Source organism: Euprymna scolopes, unplaced genomic scaffold (assembly GCF_053919585.1).
Source record: "Euprymna scolopes isolate OS-2025 unplaced genomic scaffold, ASM5391958v1 sca503, whole genome shotgun sequence".
Taxonomy (NCBI): Eukaryota; Metazoa; Mollusca; class Cephalopoda; order Sepiida; family Sepiolidae; genus Euprymna; species Euprymna scolopes.
This window is the reverse complement of record NW_027633551.1, coordinates 25,709-38,447: the sequence shown is the minus strand read 5'-3', so window position 1 is coordinate 38,447 and position 12,739 is coordinate 25,709. Positions and strand designations below refer to the sequence as shown.

Below are 12,739 nucleotides of genomic sequence, written 5' to 3'. Positions count from 1 at the left end.
TGCACTTAAAGAGATGGTCAGAAAACTCGGTTGGAATGTATGAGATAGTGGATGAATGTCTGGCATTAGGTAGGATGCATCATCTCCAGCCAACTAGAACAAAATGATAACATTGCAGAAAAAAAAAAAAAAAAAAAAAAATGGAGAAAGGTTTACTTTCCTCTGAGGATAAACCATTCCAGCTGTTTGGCTAGAACCAAAGTGTAGTATCAATTCAGCCTCAAGAGGCCATCCTCCCAAGCATACCTTTTCCTTTTTCTTAATACTAATGACTCACCACTTACCAAGGGCCACTTGAGGATAAAGGTTAATGAGATTGTCAATTGAGCAATAAACAAAACTATGAGTGAATGAAAACATTGGGCGAAAAGGATAGCATTTGAATACTTACAAGAACAACTCGACAAGTACATCAAACGTGAAGACAACTATGTTGCAGTCGTCAGAAAAGCAGTCCTATTGCATTGCATTCCACAGATAGAAAGTTCTTGAAAGAAAGCTTTTCTCATGGAAGTTCCATTTGTATTCTAATGTGACAGAGCATCAATATCACATTGAAATACAAAACAAAAAATTAAAAATCATAAAGTACCATACTGATACTTTTGTTTTTCAAAGTACATTAAAAATCAACATAAAAACTTAGAATTTTGACAAACGCTGTCATCGTTAATAGTCTATTATATGAAATAAAGTTGTCTGCGTGTCTGGTCTTGGTGGTTTGTGATACTACAGATGCCCCCACCCCCAAAGAAATGAATAAAAAAGTGGGAAAACTATAACAAAAAAGAGGAAATATTTGATTAGCACAATAAAACTATAGGAAGTATGGTTAGTAGAAAGACAATATGGAAAAGGTGGTTCACCAAGGCACCCAAAGGCCATCTAAAATAGGATAGTTAATCAAAGTGTAACAGTTACTGGGACAAAGGATTGGACATAGAGGTCGATATATTTTGAGTTAGTTTACGGACTGTTTTAGAGTTGGGAGCAAGTTTTCTGATAGTTTATAACAGTTAGAGACAGTTTATGGATAATCTTGAGTTTGCAACAGTTGAACGCAGTTTAGTCAGCGGATGGCAAGTTGCAGCTTGGACAAGATCAGAAGAGCTTTGGGTGGCCAAAATGAGCTAACATCAACCAACCTCAACAAAAACTAAGATGTGGACATTAGTATTTAGAGAGTCGATGGTGTCATACATACGCCCATAGTACAACTGCTATTTGCAGAATGTGCAAGAGTTTAGGTTTTCTGTAGATAGTTTTATGTTTTATACTTGTGAACCAGCCATTAATGTGAGTGACAATGACACGGTCAAAAGAGAATATAAAGGAGAAAAAAAAAATGAAAGCACAGAGTGTTGGGGTCAGCAATTGTCAAGCAGGAGAGCATGTGGTTGTACATTGTCTCTTTTAAAGATGACACAAGCCACCAAGATCAGACAAGTTCTCAGCAGAGAGCAAACTACTAAGAGAAAAAAGGAGATAGATGAAAAGAAGAGGTATCAATATTCAAAACATTGAATGTTCTGAAGTATGCAAGACCTTATATTGTTGAATGAATGAAGAAATAAGGGCTTACAATGAGGAAGAACAGCTAAAAGCTTCGAGAGAGATCAATGGTCTCACGGCTGCTAAAAAGAAAATACCTTAGAAGAAATAGTGTCACTGTATTGAAAGAACATGATTGAACCCTCACAACTTACTTAAACCAAGTAATCAAAAGATGTAAAGAGTTCTACACCGAGCTCTACAAAATCAGGAGATGCCAAGATCAACCCTTTACAGACAGAGAGAATGCTGCTACGTTACCCATCCACCCCATACTAATGTTCAAAGTACATTTTTGCAATCAAATAACTAAAGAGATAAGACAAGATGGAATTATGGTAGGCATTCTCAAAGTTGAGGGGGGGAAACAATCATGGAGATTAATCAAGGAAAAAATCCCTAATAATTGGAGGAATGCATTATGCTGGGCACGAGTTTCCATGAAAGAAAAGCAAACGCCTGGATCAGACAGCAAACTGAAGTAAACAACTCATCACTACCATATGAAAAGCTAAACATAGATAGAAAGACCATATTTTGAGATCTACAGACAACAGGTAGACATTTAAAAGGATAGAATCGACCACGAGGCAATGGAAAAGAATAAGGTGTAAGCTAAAAACTCAGTAGTTTAAAATTTAAACCTTTAAATTAGGTCCTACATGGATAGGAACAGAACAAGGTGGAAGGAAACCTGAGAGAGATTTTTCTCCTAGGAGTGATTAAAAACCCTGATGATGATGATGATGATGTGTGTTTCTGCATTCAGGTAAAAGTCCCAAACCAGACAAGTTAAAACTGATATATTATTTTCACCATCACCTCAAGCAAAATTTTTTAGGCTATAACCAGCTAACATATTTCCTAATTTCTACTGGATGCGCTGACAAGGCAAATCAATTCCTTCACTTTCATTGTTCTTCCGTATTTCTATTGTGAAGCAATTTATTGAAATAAAATAGAACACAAAAGGACATTATTGAAATCTATACAATAAAAATGAACAAAACTATTTAGATAAAAAATAACACAATTAGTCTTTATTTACACTTTTAATAAAAAAATTAAAAAAATGTTTTTATTTTATTTGAAATTTTATAAGAAATATATGTTTAAGAAATTATAAAAATAAGTTTTTCTTTTGAATTAAAAAATAAAATATTTTTATTTGAATTTGTATAATAAGGTTTATGAAAGTATAAAAAGAAAATTATTGAAATCAAAATAAATAATTTATGGGATGAAAAAAAGTGAAAGAAGTGATTTGCTTTGCCATTGTTTCTGGCAGCGCTTAGGAAGTATCTTAGTTGACTATAACTTTTTTTAAAATCATTATTTTGAATTCTAAATAAACAATGTGTTAAGGGTGATTTTTTTATGTTATTTAGTAATTCACCAACGTTTTCCTCCAATTACAAGAGAAAGCAAGAGCAGGGGCGATAGAGAGAGTAGGTGATATAGAGAGAAAATGGGGGAGAGAGAGAGGGGCGAGAAGAGAAGGAGAGCAGAAAGGGACTAGCGGAGGTAAAAAAAAAAATATATATATCTTACATGCACTTTTTAACTTTAATTTTGTTATTAATACCTGGGTAACCATGATGGTATATAATAATATAGTGAAATGAAAATAAGAGTGATCTCCCTTGGAATATGAACGAGTCTCTTGTTTGAAATGGCCTCATCGTATTTGTTCTGTTCAATATCATGCAGACATCTTCTCAGGCATTCTACATGTACTAATTTAAGAACTAATCCATTCTTTCAACATGGGCATAATACTAACAAAGCCTCCTATTCTGCACAAATCTGCTTGTATTGTTCAGATTTAATTTTCAGAAGTCATCAAATTAAAGACTCACATTACACATCCATTGTATCATTCTTATAAAATTTCTTTCCATGCATTTTATCTTCTTAAGTTCCTTCACCAAAGATTCTGCTCATAACCCAATAGGTTTAATTCACTATAGAATATCTCTGAAACAATTTGACAGTTGTAACAGAGCACGGATACAGATATGCAAATGCATGCGAAATGACATCACTGGTAAAGAAAATATAAAAAGGAGAAAGAGTATGTTAGAAAAGACGATCAAATTAGAGACTTGGATGATGTTTGAGCGCACATTAGAGACGTGAGTGACGTCACAGCTGTAACGAGAAGTCACGTGTGGTGGTAGAATGAGTAAATAAATGTTGTTACAAAAGAAAAAGCGAGTTGACGTTCTTTCTTATTCTTTGTCTACTTTGCAAATGAGGTTACAAGGTGTTGGTTAACGTTACACATGTACCTGTTAAAAGCAGCAATGATGGTTATTTTTTACATATCAACTGATTACAATCAGCAGTTTCTTTCAGTTAACCAGAGAAACAAGTATATTTATCATTGAATCTTGCACATAATATAAAGACCCAAACATAGTGTTCTCTCTTCTTTCTCATTTAGTTCTTCCACTGACAACACATTTAACACATCACAATCCAGCATATGGGGCAAAATGCTCTCAGCACACACAGAGGATGAAAGACATTCATAAACTTCTCTATGCCCAACAAAGTATACACATATTGCTCAACAAACACACATTCACAGCTACACTTTAGCAAAAGTAAAACACACACACACACACACACACACACACACACACACACAAAAAAAAACAAAAAAAAAACACACATATTTTATTTACACATATGCACATAAACGCTTATGGTATGTGTGTACTCAATTTCTCCTTACAGATAAAATAATTTCTTTCACCCAGAACGTTCCTTGAATTCTTTGAAATCTCATACATTGCCAACATTTTATTTTGCATTGTCTGAACAAGTTATTAATAAAAATAATAATCATTGCATGGATAGTATTATTGTTTCTTCTGATTATATCCTATACTAAACATGCCTGATTGGAAACTGTAGAAAATAAAAGAATATATAAAGACAAAAAGGAACAAAGGAAAGTAAAACAGACAAAAACAGGAAACATTTTCTTTATTTTTATTTTTCAATTTTTTTTTTTGATTTAAAACACCTTTGATATTTATAAACTGTATTTTTATTTTTTTTTTTAGATTTTACAAAATTAAACATGATCATATGATAGTTATTTACAAAATGATTCTCCAACCGAGGTTGTTGCTTGTGTTCTCTTCTTCAAAAATAAAAAGGCCACTGCGTTTTTGTAGATATTTAAAACATATATGATATTTGATTGGTCAAATTTGCTATCTGGACAATCTGAGGTATATCAGCTAGTTTTGATATAAAATATTCCTTGATTTCCGTTTCATTTTGATTTTATAACCGCATCATTAATCAAAATTCACAAACAAATCATACATTCCAAGTATACAAGTCTAGTATATATATTTTTAATCTTTTTCTTTTTTAACCCCCTTTTCACCCTAAATAAGACATATTGGCACTTGAAACGTAAGGGGCTATTATATGGGATCATATCCAACAGGAAATTGTGGAGAGTTGAGCAACTAGATGTCTGTTCACATTACATCTAAACTTCTGTAGGTTAGGACAATCAGGGAAGTAAGAAACAGGGATGGAATTCCAAAATCTTGCAGTCCGAAGGGAGAAACTATTAGAGTAGAAGGTGTTCCAATTATTTTGTTGATTATAGATTATTTATTAATTTTAGACGTCAAAGGTTACTGATGATATCCTGAAATAGAAAAGAATAAAGATTAGACCAACAGTATCTAGCTATCTCCCCCTACCCCCTAACCATATATTCCATATCTACACAAAGATAAACTTCTTGCTATCAAGAATATTTAAAATACATATACAATGGTTTATCAAGATTAAATACATTCGGTAGGATTAAGAAAAAAAAGAAAAGATCAAAAAAATATATAGGCATCTGCTGTTTTACCTGGTCCACATGTAATATAGCATGTCGCCATAAAACCAACAAACATTTGGATACCCAACTCTGACTTCAGATCATAAAATAAGACTTTTTAATATAATATTTTTTTACAATAGTGTAAATAAGAACATTTGAAAGTTGAACACATGTCTGACAAAGGGGGTTTCCTGAAATATTACAATACGGAAACTCCATCTGACAGTGCTGACAAAAGTAAGAACATAATGCATGTAATTATATATATATATATATATATATATATATATATATATATATATATATATATATATAGTAAAACTCCTTTAATTTGAACTTCCTCTAAAGTTGGACTTCTTCTAAACCAGGACTTTCTCTAAACTTGAACTGTCTCGTCATTGAAATTGTATTAGCATATTTGATGCGGAGTTGCAGTAAAACTGTTTACTTGGTTAAGTCAGATATTGTGCAGAAATGTTAATATTGGTATTATGTAATTAATGTAGATTAGCTAGTGATAATTAATTTACACTGACTGTAAATTTTTTTTTTCAGATTGCTGTATTTAAAATCAGTGTAAAACAACCCATCACAATGGCTTGCAACTCTAAAAGAAAACAAGTGGCACTGACTTTACTCGAAAAACGTCAATTTATAGCAAAATTAGATGCTGGAGTTGAAAATAGCATTATATTGAGAGCTTACTCAATAGTTACTAAAGTAAAGGGCAACAGATATCTGGTTATGTGTACCATTGGTGAATCTAAAGTAAAGGGCAACAGATATCTGGTTATGTGTACCATGTGTGAATCTAAAGTAAAGGGCAACGGATATCTGGTTATGTGTACCATTGGTGAATCTAAAGTAAAGGGCAACGGATATCTGGTTATGTGTACCATTGGTGAATCTAAAGTAAAGGGCAACGGATATCTGGTTATGTGTACCATTGGTGAATCTAAAGTAAAGGGCAACGGATATCTGGTTATGTGTACCATAGGTGAATCTAAAGTAAAGGGCAACGGATATCTGGTTATGTGTACCATTGGTGAATCTAAAGTAAAGGGCAACGGATATCTGGTTATGTGTACCATTGGTGAATCTAAAGTAAAGGGCAACTGATATCTGGTTATGTGTACCATTGGTGAATCTAAAGTAAAGGGCAACAGATATCTGGTTATGTGTACCATTGGTGAATCTAAAGTAAAGGGCAACAGATATCTGGTTATGTGTACCATTGGTGAATCTAAAGTAAAGGGCAACAGATATCTGGTTATGTGTACCATTGGTGAATCTAAAGTAAAGGGCAACAGATATCTGGTTATGTGTACCATTGGTGAATCTAAAGTAAAGGGCAACGGATATCTGGTTATGTGTACCATTGGTGAATCAAAATTAAAGGGCAACAGATATCTGGTTATGTGTACCATTAGTGAATCTAAAGTAAAGGGCAACGGATATCTGGTTATGTGTACCATTGGTGAATCTAAAGTAAAGGGCAACGGATATCTGGTTATGTGTACCATTTGTGAATCTAAAGTAAAGGGCAACAGATATCTGGTTATGTGTACCATTGGTGAATCAAAATTAAAGGGCAACGGATATCTTGTTATGTGTACCATTAGTGAATCTAAAGTAAAGGGCAACGGATATCTTGTTATGTGTACCATTGGTGAATCTAAAGTAAAGGGCAACGGATATCTGGTTATGTGTACCATTGGTGAATCTAAAGTAAAGGGCAACTGATATCTGGTTATGTGTACCATTGGTGAATCTAAAGTAAAGGGCAACAGATATCTGGTTATGTGTACCATTGGTGAATCTAAAGTAAAGGGCAACAGATATCTGGTTATGTGTACCATTGGTGAATCTAAAGTAAAGGGCAACAGATATCTGGTTATGTGTACCATTGGTGAATCTAAAGTAAAGGGCAACGGATATCTGGTTATGTGTACCATTGGTGAATCTAAAGTAAAGGGCAACGGATATCTGGTTATGTGTACCATTGGTGAATCAAAATTAAAGGGCAACAGATATCTAGTTATGTGTACCACTAGTGAATCTAAAGTAAAGGGCAACGGATATCTTGTTATGTGTACCATTGGTGAATCTAAAGTAAAGGGCAACAGATATCTGGTTATGTGTACCATTTGTGAATCTAAAGTAAAGGGCAACAGATATCTGGTTATGTGTACCATTTGTGAATCTAAAGTAAAGGGCAACAGATATCTGGTTATGTGTACCATTGGTGAATCAAAATTAAAGGGCAACGGATATCTTGTTATGTGTACCATTAGTGAATCTAAAGTAAAGGGCAACGGATATCTTGTTATGTGTACCATTGGTGAATCTAAAGTAAAGGGCAACAGATATCTGGTTATGTGTACCATTGGTGAATCTAAAGTAAAGGGCAACAGATATCTGGTTATGTGTACCATTTGTGAATCTAAAGTAAAGGGCAACGGATATCTGGTTATGTGTACCATTGGTGAATCTAAAGTAAAGGGCAACAGATATCTGGTTATGTGTACCATTGGTGAATCTAAAGTAAAGGGCAACGGATATCTGGTTATGTGTACCATTGGTGAATCTAAATTAAAGGGCAACGGATATCTGGTTATGTGTACCATTGGTGAATCTAAAGTAAAGGGCAACGGATATCTGGTTATGTGTACCATTGGTGAATCTAAAGTAAAGGGCAACAGATATCTGGTTATGTGTACCATTGGTGAATCTAAAGTAAAGGGCAACGGATATCTGGTTATGTGTACCATTGGTGAATCTAAAGTAAAGGGCAACTGATATCTGGTTATGTGTACCATTGGTGAATCTAAAGTAAAGGGCAACAGATATCTGGTTATGTGTACCATTGGTGAATCTAAAGTAAAGGGCAACGGATATCTGGTTATGTGTACCATTGGTGAATCTAAAGTAAAGGGCAACGGATATCTGGTTATGTGTACCATTGGTGAATCTAAAGTAAAGGGCAACGGATATCTGGTTATGTGTACCATTGGTGAATCAAAATTAAAGGGCAACAGATATCTGGTTATGTGTACCACTAGTGAATCTAAAGTAAAGGGCAACGGATATCTTGTTATGTGTACCATTGGTGAATCTAAAGTAAAGGGCAACAGATATCTGGTTATGTGTACCATTTGTGAATCTAAAGTAAAGGGCAACAGATATCTGGTTATGTGTACCATTGGTGAATCTAAAGTAAAGGGCAACAGATATCTGGTTATGTGTACCATTGGTGAATCTAAAGTAAAGGGCAACGGATATCTGGTTATGTGTACCATTGGTGAATCAAAATTAAAGGGCAACAGATATCTGGTTATGTGTACCACTAGTGAATCTAAAGTAAAGGGCAACGGATATCTTGTTATGTGTACCATTGGTGAATCTAAAGTAAAGGGCAACAGATATCTGGTTATGTGTACCATTTGTGAATCTAAAGTAAAGGGCAACAGATATCTGGTTATGTGTACCATTGGTGAATCAAAATTAAAGGGCAACGGATATCTTGTTATGTGTACCATTAGTGAATCTAAAGTAAAGGGCAACAGATATCTTGTTATGTGTTCCATTGGTGAATCTAAAGTAAAGGGCAACGGATATCTGGTTATGTGTACCATTGGTGAATCTAAAGTAAAGGGCAACAGATATCTGGTTATGTGTACCATTGGTGAATCTAAAGTAAAGGGCAACAGATATCTGGTTATGTGTACCATTGGTGAATCTAAATTAAAGGGCAACGGATATCTGGTTATGTGTACCATTGGTGAATCTAAAGTAAAGGGCAACAGATATCTGGTTATGTGTACCATTGGTGAATCTAAAGTAAAGGGCAACGGATATCTGGTTATGTGTACCATTGGTGAATCTAAATTAAAGGGCAACGGATATCTGGTTATGTGTACCATTGGTGAATCTAAAGTAAAGGGCAACGGATATCTGGTTATGTGTACCATTGGTGAATCTAAAGTAAAGGGCAACGGATATCTGGTTATGTGTACCATTGGTGAATCTAAAGTAAAGGGCAACAGATATCTGGTTATGTGTACCATTGGTGAATCTAAAGTAAAGGGCAACGGATATCTGGTTATGTGTACCATTGGTGAATCTAAATTAAAGGGCAACGGATATCTGGTTATGTGTACCATTGGTGAATCTAAAGTAAAGGGCAACGGATATCTGGTTATGTGTACCATTGGTGAATCTAAAGTAAAGGGCAACGGATATCTGGTTATGTGTACCATTGGTGAATCTAAAGTAAAGGGCAACGGATATCTGGTTATGTGTACCATTGGTGAATCTAAAGTAAAGGGCAACAGATATCTGGTTATGTGTACCATTGGTGAATCTAAATTAAAGGGCAACGGATATCTGGTTATGTGTACCATTGGTGAATCTAAAGTAAAGGGCAACAGATATCTGGTTATGTGTACCATTGGTGAATCTAAAGTAAAGGGCAACGGATATCTGGTTATGCGTACCATTGGTGAATCTAAATTAAAGGGCAACGGATATCTGGTTATGTGTACCATTGGTGAATCTAAAGTAAAGGGCAACGAATATCTGGTTATGTGTACCATTGGTGAATCTAAAGTAAAGGGCAACAGATATCTGGTTATGTGTACCATTGGTGAATCTAAAGTAAAGGGCAACGGATATCTGGTTATGTGTACCATTGGTGAATCTAAAGTAAAGGGCAACGGATATCTGGTTATGTGTACCATTGGTGAATCTAAAGTAAAGGGCAACGGATATCTGGTTATGTGTACCATAGGTGAATCTAAAGTAAAGGGCAACGGATATCTGGTTATGTGTACCATTGGTGAATCTAAAGTAAAGGGCAACGGATATCTGGTTATGTGTACCATTGGTGAATCTAAAGTAAAGGGCAACAGATATCTGGTTATGTGTACCATTGGTGAATCTAAAGTAAAGGGCAACAGATATCTGGTTATGTGTACCATTGGTGAATCTAAAGTAAAGGGCAACAGATATCTGGTTATGTGTACCATTGGTGAATCTAAAGTAAAGGGCAACAGATATCTGGTTATGTGTACCATTGGTGAATCTAAAGTAAAGGGCAACGGATATCTGGTTATGTGTACCATTGGTGAATCTAAAGTAAAGGGCAACGGATATCTGGTTATGTGTACCATTGGTGAATCAAAATTAAAGGGCAACAGATATCTGGTTATGTGTACCACTAGTGAATTTAAAGTAAAGGGCAACGGATATCTTGTTATGTGTACCATTGGTGAATCTAAAGTAAAGGGCAACAGATATCTGGTTATGTGTACCATTTGTGAATCTAAAGTAAAGAGCAACAGATATCTGGTTATGTGTACCATTTGTGAATCTAAAGTAAAGGGCAACAGATATCTGGTTATGTGTACCATTGGTGAATCAAAATTAAAGGGCAACGGATATCTTGTTATGTGTACCATTAGTGAATCTAAAGTAAAGGGCAACGGATATCTTGTTATGTGTACCATTGGTGAATCTAAAGTAAAGGGCAACGGATATCTGGTTATGTGTACCATTGGTGAATCTAAAGTAAAGGGCAACAGATATCTGGTTATGTGTACCATTAGTGAATCTAAAGTAAAGGGCAACGGATATCTGGTTATGTGTACCATTGGTGAATCTAAAGTAAAGGGCAACAGATATCTGGTTATGTGTACCATTGGTGAATCTAAAGTAAAGGGCAACGGATATCTGGTTATGTGTACCATTGGTGAATCTAAATTAAAGGGCAACGGATATCTGGTTATGTGTACCATTGGTGAATCTAAAGTAAAGGGCAACGGATATCTGGTTATGTGTACCATTGGTGAATCTAAAGTAAAGGGCAACAGATATCTGGTTATGTGTACCATTGGTGAATCTAAAGTAAAGGGCAACGGATATCTGGTTATGTGTACCATTGGTGAATCTAAAGTAAAGGGCAACTGATATCTGGTTATGTGTACCATTGGTGAATCTAAAGTAAAGGGCAACAGATATCTGGTTATGTGTACCATTGGTGAATCTAAAGTAAAGGGCAACGGATATCTGGTTATGTGTACCATTGGTGAATCTAAAGTAAAGGGCAACGGATATCTGGTTATGTGTACCATTGGTGAATCTAAAGTAAAGGGCAACGGATATCTGGTTATGTGTACCATTGGTGAATCAAAATTAAAGGGCAACAGATATCTGGTTATGTGTACCACTAGTGAATCTAAAGTAAAGGGCAACGGATATCTTGTTATGTGTACCATTGGTGAATCTAAAGTAAAGGGCAACAGATATCTGGTTATGTGTACCATTTGTGAATCTAAAGTAAAGGGCAACAGATATCTGGTTATGTGTACCATTGGTGAATCTAAAGTAAAGGGCAACAGATATCTGGTTATGTGTACCATTGGTGAATCTAAAGTAAAGGGCAACGGATATCTGGTTATGTGTACCATTGGTGAATCTAAAGTAAAGGGCAACGGATATCTGGTTATGTGTACCATTGGTGAATCAAAATTAAAGGGCAACAGATATCTGGTTATGTGTACCACTAGTGAATTTAAAGTAAAGGGCAACGGATATCTTGTTATGTGTACCATTGGTGAATCTAAAGTAAAGGGCAACAGATATCTGGTTATGTGTACCATTTGTGAATCTAAAGTAAAGAGCAACAGATATCTGGTTATGTGTACCATTTGTGAATCTAAAGTAAAGGGCAACAGATATCTGGTTATGTGTACCATTGGTGAATCAAAATTAAAGGGCAACGGATATCTTGTTATGTGTACCATTAGTGAATCTAAAGTAAAGGGCAACGGATATCTTGTTATGTGTACCATTGGTGAATCTAAAGTAAAGGGCAACGGATATCTGGTTATGTGTACCATTGGTGAATCTAAAGTAAAGGGCAACAGATATCTGGTTATGTGTACCATTTGTGAATCTAAAGTAAAGGGCAACGGATATCTGGTTATGTGTACCATTGGTGAATCTAAAGTAAAGGGCAACAGATATCTGGTTATGTGTACCATTGGTGAATCTAAAGTAAAGGGCAACGGATATCTGGTTATGTGTACCATTGGTGAATCTAAATTAAAGGGCAACGGATATCTGGTTATGTGTACCATTGGTGAATCTAAAGTAAAGGGCAACGGATATCTGGTTATGTGTACCATTGGTGAATCTAAAGTAAAGGGCAACAGATATCTGGTTATGTGTACCATTGGTGAATCTAAAGTAAAGGGCAACGGATATCTGGTTATGTGTACCATTGGTGAATCTAAAGTAAAGGGCAACTGATATCTGGTTATG

The 12,739-nt window shown here is 35.1% G+C and overlaps 1 long non-coding RNA gene across 1 annotated transcript in view; it reads right to left on the bottom strand.

Moving 5' to 3' along the window:
* Positions 1 to 4,535: 4,535 nt before the first annotated feature.
* Positions 4,536 to 12,739, bottom strand: part of LOC145274906 (uncharacterized) — a 32,653-nt gene continuing 24,449 nt past the window's right edge. Inside the window, exon 4 of the long non-coding RNA XR_013866992.1 lies at positions 4,536 to 5,230. This is a non-coding gene — a long non-coding RNA (uncharacterized LOC145274906). The remainder of the gene's footprint in view (positions 5,231 to 12,739) is intronic.